The sequence below is a fragment of the Hemicordylus capensis genome, chromosome 6, assembly GCF_027244095.1.
Source record: "Hemicordylus capensis ecotype Gifberg chromosome 6, rHemCap1.1.pri, whole genome shotgun sequence".
In the NCBI taxonomy this organism is placed as follows: domain Eukaryota; kingdom Metazoa; phylum Chordata; class Lepidosauria; order Squamata; family Cordylidae; genus Hemicordylus; species Hemicordylus capensis.
Genome location: NC_069662.1, coordinates 9,450,938 through 9,467,599, shown reverse-complemented (window position 1 = coordinate 9,467,599; position 16,662 = coordinate 9,450,938). Strand labels below are relative to the sequence as shown.

At 48.0% G+C, this 16,662-nt stretch overlaps 1 protein-coding gene across 9 annotated transcripts in view; it reads right to left on the bottom strand.

The window, feature by feature from the left end:
- Window positions 1-16,662, bottom strand: part of ARHGEF15 (Rho guanine nucleotide exchange factor 15) — a 76,866-nt gene that overhangs the window by 42,291 nt on the left and 17,913 nt on the right. For 5 of the 9 annotated variants that reach the window (XM_053265576.1, XM_053265578.1, XM_053265580.1 and 2 more), the window contains exon 2: window positions 9,648-10,076. The exons of the other annotated variants lie outside the window; for them this stretch is intronic. The gene's annotated coding sequence lies outside the window, so the exon portion shown is untranslated. The remainder of the gene's footprint in view (window positions 1-9,647; window positions 10,077-16,662) is intronic. 9 annotated transcript variants of the gene reach the window in all.

Genomic DNA, 16,662 nt, shown 5'->3' with positions numbered 1-16,662 from the left:
GAGGCCACTGCTCAGTCTTGCGAGCATTTGCATTGTATGCAGAAGGACCCAGGTTCAAACTCTGCCAGCATCTCCAGGCAGGGAGGGAAAGATTCCAGTCAAACTCCGCACATCGCGGCCACTCCGTGCAGACAATACTTAGCTACATGGACCTGTTGGGTATAACTCTGTATACGGCAGCTTCCTATATATGCTGGGCCTGGGAGAATGAAAGGCATCCTGCCTGTCTGGAAGCCTAGCGGCCCTGTTTTGAGAAATTAAGCACTGTCAGAGGCAAAATGTATCTCAAAGCAGAGGTCAGCCTTCTGGCTATAAGGGGTCCTAGCCATCCCCAGGCTTGCCCTCCATGTATTTCTCTAACGTTTTTAAAAAATGCTACTTGAGCAGGTCATTATAAGAATATATTCTGTGGCTGAGCTGAACAGATAAATGACATATGGACTGATTATTAAAGCCTTTCCGTCTCCAAAAAGGGGTGTTCATCAGGGGTCAAGAAACATTGGCTCTGTTCACCAGCCAGACAAAATATTTTACTCGTCAGATGGTTCCTCAAGCTATATTGGTACATTACTCTTCAGGACTTTTTTTCACTCATCAGACATCATGTTTCACTCGTCACAGACCAGCAGATTTCTTGAGACTTGGCCTTCGTGACAGCTAACAACCATCACAATACCATAAGCAATAAAACAACAAAAGCCTGCCCCTACCCCCCCACCCCCTAAAAAGCAACAATAAAAAAGAAAAGACAAGTTCTCCAAAAATGTCCTATTGGACAGAACATCAGAGAAACAATGTTTTTAATGAACACCTAAAGGACCAAAGAGAGGGAGTCAGGTGGATCTCTTGTGGCAAGGAGTTCCACAGTCCAAGTGCAACTACCAAGAAGACATTATCCCACACACTCGCCAGCTGGATCTTGTAGGGTGGTGGAACATGGAGCAGGATCACAAGCAGGGTTGATGTTTGCAAAGGTTCTCCTTTAGATCAGAAGTTCCCAAACTTGGGTCTCCAGATGTTGTTGGACTGTATTTCCCATCATCCACAGCCACAATGCCATGTGGATTGCTCACCGATAGGAGTTGTAGTCCAACAACATGTGGAAATCTAAGGTTGGGAACCCCCCACTTTGGATGATATCCCAAACCATTTAGGTAGGGCTTTTTAAAAGGTCAAAAACAGCACTTCAGAAAAAACTCAGAAAGCAATGGAGGTGGCATAGTATCAAAGAACCAGGCTCCAGTGAGCAGCAACTGCTGTTTGCGCCACCTGAAGTTTCCAGGCACATTCCAAGGGCAGCCTCATTCCTGTGGGAACACAGGAAACTGCCTCCTACTGAGTCAGACCATTGGTCCATCTAGCTCAGTATTGTCTTCACAGACTGGCATCAGCTTCTCCAAGGTTGCAGGCAGGAGTCTCTCTCAATGCCATCTTGGAGATGCCAGGGAGGGAATTTGGGACTTCAGATGCTCTTCCCAGAGCAGCCCCATCCCCAAAGGGGAATATCTTACAGTGCTCACAAGTGTAGTCTACCATTCAAATGCAAACCAGGGCAGACCCTGCTTAGCAAAGCCAACCATTCATACTTGCTACCACAAGACCAGCTCTCCTCCCATAAAGAGGAGGTAGTTCAACCTGGAAGTAGCCACGGCGCACGTAACTGGGGCAAGATCTGGCTTCTCTACCCAAGGCTGCAGCTGTCATTTTTTTTTTATTTATGCATTTCTATCCCACTCTTCCTTCAAGGAGCCCAGAGCCGCGCACATGGTTATGTTTATCCTCACAACAACCCTGTGAGGTAGGTTAGGCTGAGAGAAAAGTGGCTGGCCCTGAGTCACCCAGTGAGTTTCATGACTGAATGGGGATTTGAACTCAGGTCTCTCTGGTCCTAGTCCAACACTCTAACCACTACACCACACTAGCCAAAACTGAGCAAAAGCACTCTGGGCCACAACCAGCACCTGGCCATCTAGCAGTAATGGTGGATCCAGGAATGTGCCCAAATTGACAGTTTGCAGCAGGAAGAGGAGGAATGCTATTCTATCCAGAACAGGCCGAGTACCTATTCCCAGGTATCCCGCTCATCCAACCAACAGAGCGCCGTCCTCGTCTGGATGCAGGCTCCATGCATTTGCCCGCATCCAGTCCCTCACTGGCCCCAGCTTCCGGACCTCTACATCCTCCCCGGAATCGGCTTCAAAGCAAGCCCTTGGGCTGGTTCTTGTGAACGTGTATATGGTGGAGGGGGTACAGTCTCCATCCTCTGCCACACACGTTTATAGGCCTGTCTGCAACATGCAAACCACTTAAGCACCTGTCCACATTATCAGGAAGCCTGCAGTGGCACCTCGCAAGGTTCCTGATCCTGCATAGGAATGTTGCAATTGGGGCAATAAATGCAAATTCCGCAGGGGGCGGGGCCTGCCACCGTGACACTGCCCCTGCCCCTGCCCCCCCACATGTTCACTGAATGTGTGTAGGATCAGCCTTCCGGAGAGGGTTATAGAGTGGGTATCATCAGCGTACTGGCCCCAGGGGTTCCGATTCTGAAACCTGGGTCCCCAGGTGTTGGGCTACAACTCCCATCAACCCCTGCCACAATGGCAGCCATTGTGGCAGGGGATGATGGGAGTCGCAGTCCAACATCTGGAACCTTGGTTTCAGAACCTTGTCTTATCTCAGAGCTCCAGATGACCTTCTCCCATATGCTGTGCAGAGATGTTTAGCAGTGTGCGGGACAAGACGGAACCCTACAGGACACAATGCTGCTTTGTGGGAAGTTAGCTTGGGAAGTCAACTCGGCTGCAGACTTTCTGCCTGCGACATGTGTCCCCTACATCATGGTTTTCACTGTGTGTGAACTGCCTTTAATTATTGTACCGGAAGCACTTCCCAGCCACCTCATGGCGCAGCAGGGAAATGACTTGCCTAGCAAGCCAGAGGTTGCCGGTTCAAATCCCCGCTGGTATGTTTCCCAGACTATGGGAAACGCCTATATCGGGCAGCAGCAATATAGGAAGATGCTGAAAGGCATCATCTCATAGTGCGCGGGAGGAAGCAATGGCAAACCCCTCCTGTATTCTATCAAAGACAACCACAGGGCTCTGTGGGCGCTAGGAGTCGACACTGACTCCAAGGAACACTTTACTTTAAGCACTTTCCACCCAGCAACCTCACCCCAAGAGCTGCAGGCTGAAGTTATTTACATTTCAAAAGCCAATATGAACCACTTCTGCATCAGGTGGGAATGCAAATACCTATTTCCCTCGCTTTGCTGACGCCGGCAGTAGGTTGCTGTTGCTAGTTCCCCTTTCAGTGTTTCAGCCACAACCTCTCCGTTTCCTCTTCCCTCTCCCCCCACCCCCGGCTTTTGCATATTTGGGGTACCAGCTCTCATCAAGCACAGGAGCCGAAGTTCCGTGGTGGGGCGCACAACATTTGCATCTCGACCACCCTAGTTTCAATCCGATTAAAAGATGCGATCTCTGCCCAAGTCCTCGGAGCGGCTACTGCACTGGGCCGGACGGACCCATGCCCTACACCCGGGCTGCAACTTCAGACCTCCAGCTGTTGCTGGACTACAGCTCCCATAATCCCTGACTACTGGTCACTGCAGCCGAGGATGATGGGAGCTGTAGTCCAACAGCTGGACGGCCGAAGAAGTGTAGGTCCATTCCACTAAACCCAGCATGAAGACTGACTTTAAAAGGGACTGAAAAAGTGTCCTTTTTGCATCAAGAAGAAACCGCAAAGGAGCCCAATCTGGTTTCCACCATGATACACAAAGAGAGGGGAGATTAACGTTTCCTTCCTGTGTGGTTTCCCTACCAAAAATTGCCTCTCTGAGGTGACCATTTGCCACAAACAGCAGCGCTGGCAGAAAACATGGAGGGCCGTGCAAAGCAGCCTTGCTTTAATACAGGAACCACTTCAGAGGAGTTCCCGATCTGATTTGGACCGGCTGGGGGAGTCCTGCTTCGGTTCAGGATGGACCCTCCAGCCCTCTGGTGGCTCCCGGCACCCCTAAAGCAGGGCTTGACAAATCCCAGGCGCCGTGGCAACACCGTGCCTAGACTAGGATATTCAGAGGGCGAGTTCCTGAGTAAAAAGCTTGACTGGTCCCAGGCAGCTCTCTTTCTCTTCTAAGGGTGTTACTTCTACAGGGGATTACAGGCCCATTTGTACATTATGTTCAGCACTCAGACAAGAAGAGTACAGTGAACACAGGTATTGGCTCAGTTTGTCAGACAAAGTATTTTACTCGTCAAGCTATGTTGGTAGATTGCTCATCAGGAATTTTTTTTTCCACTCGTCAGGCATCGTTTTTCACTCGTCACAGGCTAGTAGACTAGTGGATTTCTACAGCCTTGCCTATCCACACATGCATCTGAAAGGCCTGTATCCAGGTTAACTTTTTAAATGGACACAAGTACAGCCATTCTCACAAACACATCTACAAGTGTACTGACATCTGTACACTCGTACAGCATAATGCCTGAATCGGGCTCAAGAGAAGCCCAGCTACACAATCCCCTTCCACAGTGTCTGTCTGTCACCAAGTCCAGTAATCTTGACAAGTATCTGGCTCCTAAATCCAAATGAATTTTGTCAAGGCCTGCCCTAAAACTAGTTACCAAATTGGGCAGGAGAGGGGCCACATGGATGCATGCTCAGAAAAGACTACAGTTCCCAGAAACTTCTGTGCCATTCCCCGGACTCCAAGGCAAGTAAAAAGGCATAACCATGTTCAAGCTGCAGAAGACTCTGTCTGCTCGCTCGCCACCAGGAACAAAGATGCAGGAACGCAGCCTATCCCCTGGTCCCTTCCTGGTATTTTAAGTACCTTTAAGGAGAGGCCAAGTAAAAGCTTTCAGGGGCTGGACGAGGATTCAGTCTTGCTTGCTTCACTGGCCCCAACCAAAGCGTGCTTATAGAGCCTGATTCAGACATTATGCAGTACAAGTGTACAGACATCATTACACTCGTACATGTGTTTGTGTATATGGCTGTACCTGTGTTCATTTTAAGAGTGAACCTGGATACAGGCTCTTCTCATGAAGGGTACAGATAGGAACCCTACCTCTGTACCTGCGTTCAACATATTATGTAAATGACTGCACCTGGGTACAGTTCGGTACCTGTGCAGGGGCGTAACTATAATAGGGCAAGGGGAGACAGTTGTCTGGGGGCCCACTGCCTTGAGGGGGGCCCCTGGAGGCAAGTCACATGACTGACTCCCCCAGCCACGCACCCACCCAGGCTTCCTTCAGTTGTATTCATCCTCCGAAATTGGTGTGAGTGTTAAGACCTGGAGCTACCAGAACAGCATGTCTTTCTCTAGTACCATTAAAGGACTTGCATCATCCACAATTTACAAAACGTTTTAAAAAATAATTTAGGATTATGTTCTATTGTGGCACATAGGGGTGTGTGTGTGTGTGTATACACACACACTTATTTTACTATGCTTTTTGTTACCACTATTTAGCCTCTTTACTTCATGAGCTGAGCTTCGGGGGTGGGGGGGCATTTTAAAATCTTGTCTCTGGGCCCACTCCATCCTTGCTACGCCCCTGTACCTGTGTACACTGTACACTCATACGGGTGTTGAACATAACGTGTGAATGGGCCCAATACGGATCACAGAGGGCCACAGCAGAATCCTGAAAGCGTCGCATGGCCCTAGGAAATAGCTACTCCAAGAAGTTATTTTCAACAGAAAGATGGCACAAGGAAGTTATCCCCCTCTGCCATGTGCCACGGTGCCAAAGCCATATCAGACCACCGGACCGCTGCTTTTCACACAAGAGAAACACTTCTGGTCTTCTTGTTTTAAGCCCATCTCTTAATGACAGGTTGAACAGAGCATGTAACTTGGTCCTCAGAATACAGCAGCTCTTTATGAATTTTTGCTCTACAGGAAAAGATCCATAAGTGGGGGAAATTTGCTTAGAAGAATCACCCACAGAGAGGAGTTTTCGCTGGTTTCAGCAGTTCTCAGGTGGATACTTCCCGGGGGTGGAGGGGGAGGATACAAATCCACATGACAGGCCATTTCCATCCTCCTTTTCTCCATCTGTTCCACCACGTGAATCACTCCAAAAGCACTCCAATGGAAACAAATGTTAGGCTCAAAGGGACCCTGAAGGCACCTCAGACATTCAAGTGTACAAGCAGTAGAGCCGAAATTCATCGGGACAAAAGGAACACTCAAGCAGATTCTTCTACCTTGAAAAGGCTTGCAAAGAACAATTATTGGTGTATTTATTGTTTATTTATTGCCTTTCTATACTGCCTCATATAAAAATCTCTAGGTGGTGTACAGAACTAAGACATAAAACATAACATTTAAAATTCATAAAAAGATAAAAAATCATAAATAAAAATACATTAAATGCACATCAAAATTTAAAAATTGATTTTAAAAATCGATAAAATTTAAAAGTTATGCACAATGAACGGACTCCGGTTTGATTTTTTGGTATACATTTCTAATTCTGACAAGTCGATTGAGGGCAATGCTCATTTTGGTCCTAGCGGGGATGGAGTGAGAATGGAAGATAACTCCCCCCCCGGGGGTCTTCAGGCTTAAGGAGATCCCGGGTTCAGCTGCTCCCAAAGCTACTTTTCCCAACTGAACTCACAAGTTGCATCTGGACATCTTCCCCCACTCTGTCATGGCAGGGTGGCTGGAGAGGCAAACCTATCTAAGCCATGTGCAAAGTGCATTTCTCACCCTTCCAGCAGTACCAAATAACCACGGAAGATTAAGGGAAAATCAGGGGCAGCCCGGAATATTGTGGCATCTGAGGCAAGGCACCAGACGCTGCCTCACCCCACATGGCAGGTGGGGGCCAACCCCCTTTCAAAACAGACCCCTGCCAGCTTTTGAAAGTGGCGTGGGAGGTGGGAAGGTTGCCAGCAACCGCCTCTTCTCCCCGCACGCTTCTTGCGAACTGCACAGGAGGAGGAGCGCGCCTTGCAAAGCAACAACAACAAATATTTATATACCACTTTTCAACAAATGTTTCCAAAGCGTTTACACAGAGAAACAACAAACAAACAAAGATGGCTCCCTGTCCCCAAAGGGCTCATAATCTAAAAGGAAACCTAAGGCAGACACCAGCAACAGCCACTGGAGGGATGCTGTGCTGGGGATGGATAGGGCCAGTTGCTCTCCCCCTGCTCAATAAAGAGAATCACCACGTTAAAAAGGTGCCTCTTTGCCCAGTTAGCAGGGGTTTCAACACAGCTTGCAGGGATCAAATCAGTCCTGAAGAACTGGAGATTAGCTGATGCCCCAATAATCTAACGCCTGAAGCAACCGCTTCACCTGGCCTCATGAAAGGAATGCCCCTAGGGAACATCTGGGCCCCAGGAGCCTCCAGTTTGACAAATTAAGCACTGCGACTCCTACAGCGCTGCTGTCACTCAGCTAACCCGTCTGCTCAGCCTCTAGCATCACCACAGCAACAGCCATTTCTGGATACAACCATCTCCCCTCTGTCCTCTTCTCCTGAGGCTCCCTGTGGACAAGTTGCACATAATTCCCTTTGCACAGATGCTGCAGAAGCCACGTGGCGATCCTGCCCAGACCTTTCAAGCTGCACTCCCCAAAAAGCAGAGAGAGCAAGGATTCCTTCCCTTTTGTCTCCGGCAAGAGCAGTCAATTCACACCTACTAAAATCGAACAAGATCACACACACACACACACACACACACACACACACACACACACCCCTTTTACTGGAAAGGAAGAGAGAGTCAGGTACATGGATCTCCATGTAGTCAGCTGTGAAGCCAAGTAAAAGAAGACTTTGTTCGTAGACTACAAAAGGAGCTTTTTTTTTTTTTTTTACACCAAAGTAAAATGGAAGAGGAAGAAGCAAGACAGAACCTGTCTGGCATACTGCATATGAAGCTACTACTGGAACGAGCAACAGAGCTACAGAACCCCATGACTCCAAAGAAGATACTACCACTTACTTCAAGGTAGAAAGCAGAGAATTGCAGCCCAAAATCCAATCTGACCCTTGAGATGGATCATAAGCTCAAGTGGTTTCAGTTGAAGGAAAGGGGGTGAGAATCATCCTTCAGTTACTCTGGGCTTACACCAGGAAAAACACACCCTGAGAGTAATGACTGACCACAAAGATGTACTCATAATTTACTCCAGGGCAAAAGAGGTGGGAGAAACAAGACCTCAAGATCCCAACTGAAAGTAAAAAGGAGAAATTACCAAGCCAGCGGAAACGACATGTCTTACTCCTGGTGATAGAACAGTGAAAGGAAAGTTGAATTATTCCTGGTTTATTCCCACGTGATTAGGATAGGTACTGTTTCCACTGAGTTGACTCCAGCATAATTCATATCAGACTGTGGGGTGGGAAATGCTGGAGTGGACTTGTTCCTAGTTTACAACACTGTGGAAAAAAGCTAAAACTCGTTTACAACAGGAATTAATAAGGAAGGTCAGCAACATTACTGAAGTGGAGTGCTACTTGATTTACCCAGCCATTTAGCATTGGTGGAGTATCCCTCCTCCTACACTGGGCCAGATCCGAGTGTTAAATCAGATCTAAAGTTCCTCCTAAGAAGCACTCTGCACATGCTCAGAAGCACTCTTTATTACATCACATATCCCTGCCCTTAACCTCAGAGCTGCTCTCGTCCATCTCCACAGCTCAGAGGCTGCAACTGCAGTCTCCGCTCTCACTGAGTTCTTTGAATGGCTTCTTTAATTTGCAAATCAAATGGCTCGGATGAATCATACAAAAATTGGGACCACATGAAGCAGGCAAGTTTGGAAACCCACAGTAAGCACTGAAAACCAGAAAGAAAGAAAACAGCCAGCCTCCTTTTATCCTGGACATGCTTTGTTCCTCTGTGTTCGATGCCCATTTTTATGGCGGAGGGAGAGAGAAATCCTTTCAATGTGTCATCCTCTCTATACGTGGACACATTTTGGTCTCGGATCGTTTCTCCCAATCCGGAAGACGGTGGGGGTGTTCGCATTACTGTATACAGTCCCAATTCCAGATCTGAACGTTTGCCTCCCTTGAGTGAGTCTAAGAAAGACTATGCAACCCACCCACGGCCACCGTAAGACGGAACTGCAATTATTCCCACACACACACCCCGCCGCCCCTGCTTCAGGTTAGGGCTGCAACAAGAAAAGAAGACAAAGGACCCTAAGTGAGACCCTCTGAGATGTATTGCCATGAAAACATCACCCTCTTTTTAAATGCTCCAAGCCTGGAGAAGATCCTCAAGTCGAGATCCTCCCAGTCCTTCCTAGGTAGGTCCATTCCCCTGTGGGTGGCACAGGATCAACTCCACAACTGATCCCTGCAGAAATCCTAACCAGATCTCCTCCGGAGAAGATCCCAAAATCTCTTGGAAGAAGGAGAAACCCGGCTATATTTTCCCCACATCAGGGTGGGGACGGAAGATGCAGGAAATCTCGAACAGGATTGACCCTCTGCAAGGAACCATCAGTGAGCAATGCAACACCCACACCTTGGAGGAGACGCCAAATAGGCTGGGACGCTTCTTTCCCCATAAAGATTGCCTTTGTTGGACCCTATTTAAAAAACCCCTTTGTTACTCCCCCAACTCCTAAGGCAAGAGAGAAAAAAAATCCTTACCCCACGGTCCCAGATTGCCTTTGCGGCATTTCTTTGCAGGATGTGTCAACCTTCTGCAAAAACTGCTGCCAGCCTGGACTTCATCACATCCCAGTGTTTGGAGAGGAGCCGAAACCCAGAGGGCACACAGACAAAGCAAGACAGTTTCCCAGGAGGAAAACCTCACAGTTTTCCCCTCTCTCTTCTCCTGGATGGTTACGACAGACACATTCCACAAGCCCCTGCCGCACCAGGCGAGGGGGCCAGCTACGCCTGTGGTCCTCCGGGCGCGCAGAGGTGCCGGTAAAGAATCAAACCACCCCTTGTTTCCACAGGATGGAGAGTTGACTACAGGCAGAGTGGGGGAGATCTTCCTCTCCGTAGCCCCACTTCTTGGAAAGGGCAGGCAGATTGGCACACCAGCAGGAAAGGGCGGAGTGGCAGATTCCTCTGCAAACAAGAACCCAAGAGGGAGAAAGGGAAATGAGAGAGGATTCTCTCATTCATTCTGTGTTTAGGGAGTGGCACACAGAAAGGTGGGATGGGCAGACAAGCAGGCACACACACACACACACACAGAGCACTCATTCAGGGACCGGCTTACTGGAAGCGAGAAAGGCAAACTGGCAGCCTGGCAAACCAGCAAAAGATGCCCAGAACGATGAGAATGCTAATTTGGCAGGAGATTCAACAACTGTTGTGCAAACTCCCTCTAACATCCGCCAAAGCAGCAAAAGTTTATTTAAGAGAACGCCCCCACATATCAGGTTAAGACTTGCTCTGTCCCGAAGTCAAAATGTTGCATACTGAATACTGTCTGTTAAAACAAAAGCAAAACAAAAACGTAGTTGTCCCAATGGATGCCTGAGCAGAACAGAGAAAAAGAGATCTCCCCCAATAAACAGAAGTTCCTGGAACTGATTCCTGGCTACGACAGCATATTTAATACGTGAACAACCCACCCTTCCTCCAAAGAGCTCAGGGGAGTCTACAAGAGTTCCCCACACTGCATTCTATTCTCACAACCACCCTACAAGGTAGGTTAGGTTGACAGCAAGTGGCCTGGGGTCTCCCCTTGACTTTCATGACAGAGTGGGAATTCAGACTAAGGTCTTTTCACTCCTAGTCTAACCACTGTGCCGCGCTGCCCGCCATGAACAAAAGTGTGCCTTTCTTGGTTTAAATAAAATTAACACACTGAAGCACAACTCTAGACCTGTTGATCTGGTGGGCCACTGTGCAAAACAGGATGCTGGACTAGGTGGGCCTTGGGTCTGATCCAGCAGGGCTGTTCTTATGTTCTTATCTTATTTGAATGCATGTCTCTCTCTTTAAGGAAGGAACATCACATCCCACACATGAGGGGTGTTTATTACATTTATATCCCACCTTTTCTCCATGGAACTAAAAGGGGTGTACATGGCCCCTCCCCGCCCCATTTTATCCTCACAACCATCCTGTGAGGTAGGTTAGGCTGAGAAAAAGCCACTTTTAGCCAATCAGCTTCATAGCTGAGTGGAAAGACTTGAACCCAGGACTCGCTGCTTCTCATCCAGCACTTGAACCATCAACATACTGGTCTCATATCCTGGTTCGTCGCCTGCCTAGGAAGTAAATTCCCAAGAGTGGAATGCTCGAACAGAAAATTCAACAGATTTCCACCCTCCGTATAGCTTTCACTATGTGGTAAGGTAGACAGGAATCCTCACTACTTAAGTGGTTCTTACACCCCACCAAAAAAAACCCGAAGTTTTCATTATTGCTATGTTCCTCAATTGGCAGTGTGCCCGAGTTCCCTGCTGTTTTTGTTTGTCATTCTTAGAGTCATATTTTACACACACAAAAAGAAGAAGAGGATGTAGTGGGATTTTTGTTCTTTTTACAGACCTCTGTTTTGTAGCTGAGTATCCCCCTTGCCTTAACAAACAAGGCTCAGATTATTTGACCCATTTGTACACTGCTAAAGTGTATCTCTACAATCCCATAAAGCCAGAAGTCCACAAGCTTGTTGGATGCCCCAGATGTTTAACTACAAATCCCATCATTCCTAGTCACAAAGGCCATTCTGGCTGTAGATGATGGAAGTTGTAGTCCCACAACCACAAACCATACATAAGGATGCATTCTGGCTGAAGGTGGGAAATGCAAGTCCCTTTTCAGAGGGAAAATTCTCTCCTTTCAGAGCTAGAGTTAGATGTGGGCTTAAAATTGCTTAGAAGAACCTGAAAGGTGCTTAAACACGGCTGGAATCTCCAAGCACTGGCCAATTATTTGCACAACCTTTATCAAGATCAGTGTTACCTGTAAGAGAGATTCCTAGATGTTGTTGACTACAACTTCCAGAATCCCCAGCTGCAATGGCTTTTGCTTGAGGATTATGGGAGTTGTAGTCAACATCTGGGAGTCCTTGTTAGAGGGAACACTGATCAGGATACAAAGCTAATAAATAAATTTAATAAAATTAAAATTGATTGATTGGTTGATTGATTGATTGATTAAGCGACTGCACAACTCTTTACTTCTCATATCTTCAGAATGATCCTAGAGAAAGTGCTGTACAACTTTGGCCCACCAGCTGTTCCTGGACTACAGTTCCCACCATCCCCAGCCACAGTGGCCAACAGTCAGGGCTGATGGGAGTTATAGTCCAACGTCTGCAGGAGGGCCCAAGTTGTGCAGCCCTGCCCTAGAGAAATCATGACGTTTCCCAAGAGTTGCCCAGTGAGGGCCAAGCTACACAATATGCCTGCGTTCCATAATTGGAACTCCCAGTTTTTGCTTTCTTTCTTCGAAAACCACCTTTCCTCCCCTACTAAGGTAAATTGTGTTGTCAAGTCGATTTTGACTCCTGGCGCCCACAGAGCCCTGGGGTAGTCTTTGGTAGAATACAGGAGGGGTTTACCATGGCTTCCTCCCGCGCAGTATGAGAGGATGCCTTTCAGCATCTTCCTATATCGCTGCTGCCTGATAGAGGATTCGAACTGGCAACCTTCTACTCGTTAGTCAAGCATGTCCCTGCTGCACAACCTTACTACCACCCCAATTTGAATCTGGACTATGCTGTGGGTGAAAAGAAGTGTAATCTTTTTCCTGCTACAGCCCTGGTCCAAACCAAGGCCACGCATGGCTGCTTTTTACCCCACACACGGGAAATTCCATCAAAACATCTCCCACATATGGACTCCAAGCTTCACGGCTTAGCACAGCCTTACATCTAGCTCCCTCCTGTGCAAACCGAACATTGTCCTCATGGCACCAAACAAAAAGGGAGGGGTGGAACTTCAGATATGCTATCGGTGTATATTTTGCTAATGCTTTTCGTCGCTGAACAGAGTACAAGAGAGTTAAAGCTCCCCTGTCCAAACACAACCCTCTGCTCATCGCACTAGACTAGGGGTGTGCACGAATCGCGATTCGATGCGTGATTCGAAGCACATTCCCGGCACCTTTAAAACCCGAGGAGAGCAGGTCCATACCTGCTCTTCCCCCACTCACAACCAGATCCTGAATCGGCAACATGCGTGGAGGCTATGTGCGTGCCAGTGTCATGTGAGGGCAGCTGGGGGAGAGCATGGGCGCATGAGAATAGCTGGGAAGCGTGCCACCAATTCAGGAAGTAGCAGCGAGTGGCAGGGGAGCAGGTATGCACCTGCTATCCTCCATTATTTATTTATTGTTAAATTTATATACCGCCTTTCATTAAAAACAATCCCAAAGCGGTTTACAAAAGTTATAAAAAACATACAATAAAAATGAACAATTAAAAATATTAAGCTAAAAATATGAAACAAGTCTGATTTCAAATATATAAAATACAAACATAAAAAAACTACACACGGGTCAAAACACGCAGAAGCAGCAACAGAAACAATCATGTAAAGGCCTGGATAAAAAGCCAGGATTTAACAAGCTTTCTAAAAACTGTGATGGAGTCCAAGGAGCGAATGGCCACTGGGAGAGCATTCCAAAGTCTGGGGGCAGCATTTATTTATTTATTTATAAATAAACAAATGTATTTATTTATTTAAAATATTTCTATACCACCCAAAACTCTCTGGGTGGTTTACAATAAAAATAACTTAAAACATCAAATCAATTAACAATTAAAATCACTGAAAATATTTAAAACCCAATATTGAAAATATTAAAACTATAAATCTAATTAAAAGCATGGGTGAAGAAATGCGTCTTCAGTGCATTTTTAAAAGTGGCCAGAGATGGGGAGGCTCTTATTTCAACAGGGAGCGCATTCCAAAGTCCAGGGGCAGCAACCGAGAAGGCCCGTTCCTGAGTAGCCGCCAGACGAGCTGGCGGCAACCACAGACGAGCCTCTCCAGATGATCTTAACAAGCGGTGGGGCTCATGGCGGAGAAGACGTCCTCTTAAATACCCAGGGGATGTGCCAGGGATGCATTTCAAATCACGCACCAAATCGCAATTCATGCACACCCCTACACTAAAAACTAGCTCCCAACCCATTCAGACAAAATAACTCCTCCCACCCACCCCTAGAGGCAATACATACTGGCTGACATCCAGACTAAGCTACTCAATAGTACTACTCGGGAGTTACCCTAAGCAGGGATCCTCAACGTTGGGCCCCCAGATGTTCTTGGACTTCAACTCCCATAATCCCCAGCCAACGGCCACTGGGCCAGGGGATTATGGGAGTTGAAGTCCAAGAACATCTGGGGGCCCAACATTGAGGATCCCTGCCCAGGGGTGTAGCTATAATTGAGCAAAAAGGTTCAAAGAACATGGCCCCCCAGCTCCTGAGGGCCCTCCAGCTCCACCCTCCCTATTTTCTCCATTGTCTCCCTCAATCTGAGGGGCCGCCAGAGAAAGGGATGAACACGGGGCCCCTCTTCCCTAGCTACGCCCCTGTCCCTGCCCTAGAGCAGGGTTTCTCAACGTGTGAGTCCCCAGAGGTTGGTGGACTTCAACTCCCATAATCCCCAGCCCCAGCGGCCTTTGGTTGGGAATTATGGGAGTTGAAGTCCAATTACATCTGGAGATCCACACGTTGAGAATCCCTGCCCTAGAGGATGACTTGGTTTCAATAGGAGAAATTTCGTCTGGGTGTCAGCCACTGTTCTGAAATAGTAAGCCTCTTAAAAAGAACCACACTGCAAGTTGCGAAATGAACAGAGAACCAAGAACAATCTGAGGATTATTTGTTGCAAGGAATTCCACAAAACCAAGAGGAGCCTTAAAAAGGAGACGGGGAGAGTTTTCTGGTGGAGATCAGCGATCAGGCCAAGAGCCCGATCCTGGCGTGCAGCAAAATGAGGCAGAGCGAGCAGTACGTCGGTTGCAGTTCAGGGATGTTGTGGTTGGGTATCCAGTGTGATGTATGTTTTACTTTAAATGGAATTGTTGGGAGGTGTGCTCTTCTAGCACACCTGTAGATCATGAAAGATACTTAAGGAGCTTGCCTTTGGGGAGAGGCAGGCTTTAGCATCTCGGGAGGCCTTATGTGGCTGGCCTGCATTGTCTTCATCACCTCTCCTTCTTAGTAATGAAACTGTCTTCCACAAATACGGATTCTTGTGTGTTGGACTCTCTGCTACAACTTAGGGCACAGCACAACATTACATCCAGGGTCGCTCAAAGGCTAGTTAGGTAACAAATGGGTTCCCTGGAGAGAAAACACAAGCAACTGTGGTTTGTTCTTAGAGCAAAAATTTCACTCTCCTCCTCGTGAGCGCTGGGGAAAGTAGAAGGGAAAGAAAACATGCCACTGCTCCCCGAGTGATCTTCACTAGGCTTGCCCACATGACCATGAATCGGGTGGGACAAGCATCCTGCCCAGTTTCTGGAGCTGTGCACGCTCCCGATTTTCAGTCGTGTGCAAGTGAAAAACAAGGTAGGAGTCAGGGAGCATGGCTGTCTGCTAAACCCCAGCTGCATAGGAGGGTTTCTTCCTCCTGCCTCGTTCAGAAGCTGGGGACAGAATCTCAGTAGGGTTTGCTTGTCCTATCCAGCTGGGGCTTAGCAGGTTCTCTTAGCAGGAGAACTGGTCTTGTGGTAGCAAGCATGGCTTGTCCCCTTTGCTAAGCAGGGTCCACCCTGGTTGCATATGAATGGGAGGCTACAGAAGAACAGCCCTGCTTGGATCAGGCCCAAGGCCCATCTAGTCCAGCATCCTGTTTCACACAGTGGCCCACCAGATGCCTGAGAACTCTAAGATATTCCACGTAAGGGATGGAGCCATAGCTCAGTGGAAGAGCACCTGCACCTGCACACTTGCATGCAGAAGGCTCCAAGTTCCCTCCCTGGCAGCATCTCCAAGATAGGGCTGAGAGAGACTCCTGCCTGCAACCTTGGAGAAGCCGCTGCCAGTCCGTGTTGTCAATCCTGAGCTAGATGGACCAAGGGCCTGACTCAGTATGTGGCAGCTTCCTATGTTGCAGGCAATTCCACTCCCCACCTTCTACCTTGTTTTTCCACTCACACGCAACCGAAATTGGGGAGGGTGTACAGCTCCAGAAAGTGAGCAGAACCTCTTGTCCTACCCAGTTCACGGTTGTATGAACAACCCTTTTGTTTTGCAAGCAGAGCCCACTTTGGCCAACAAGGTTCAACGTGAGAGCCATTTCCCCCCCTTCACTGACCTCCACACGGCACTGAGTTTTTCCCAGTGCAAGGAGTGGGCTTTAAGAGAAACGGGGCTCTGGAGTTACAGCACCATCTCGGAAGAGATACCTGGGGCACTGGGAAGTGTAGTTCTTCCCAGCAGTTTCCCATTGGAGCTCTATGGGGAAAGCACTGGGAAGGACCACGTTTCCCAGAGTTCCATGAGTGCCTTCCAAGAGGTCACTGGGGCTCAACAGGGCTCAGTTTCCCTTAAAGGAGCCTCACCAGCACTGTGAATAGCCACCTCGGCATAGTGCCAGGAAGGGGACTATGCTGAGTGCACAGGCCCAATAAACAATGAGTCACAGAGCTGCACTTAAGGTTGATGGGGGCTGCCATTGGTTCCCAGACCTTGCAATGGAGAACACTGTCATCGCTCACTCACAATCATCTAAACCAT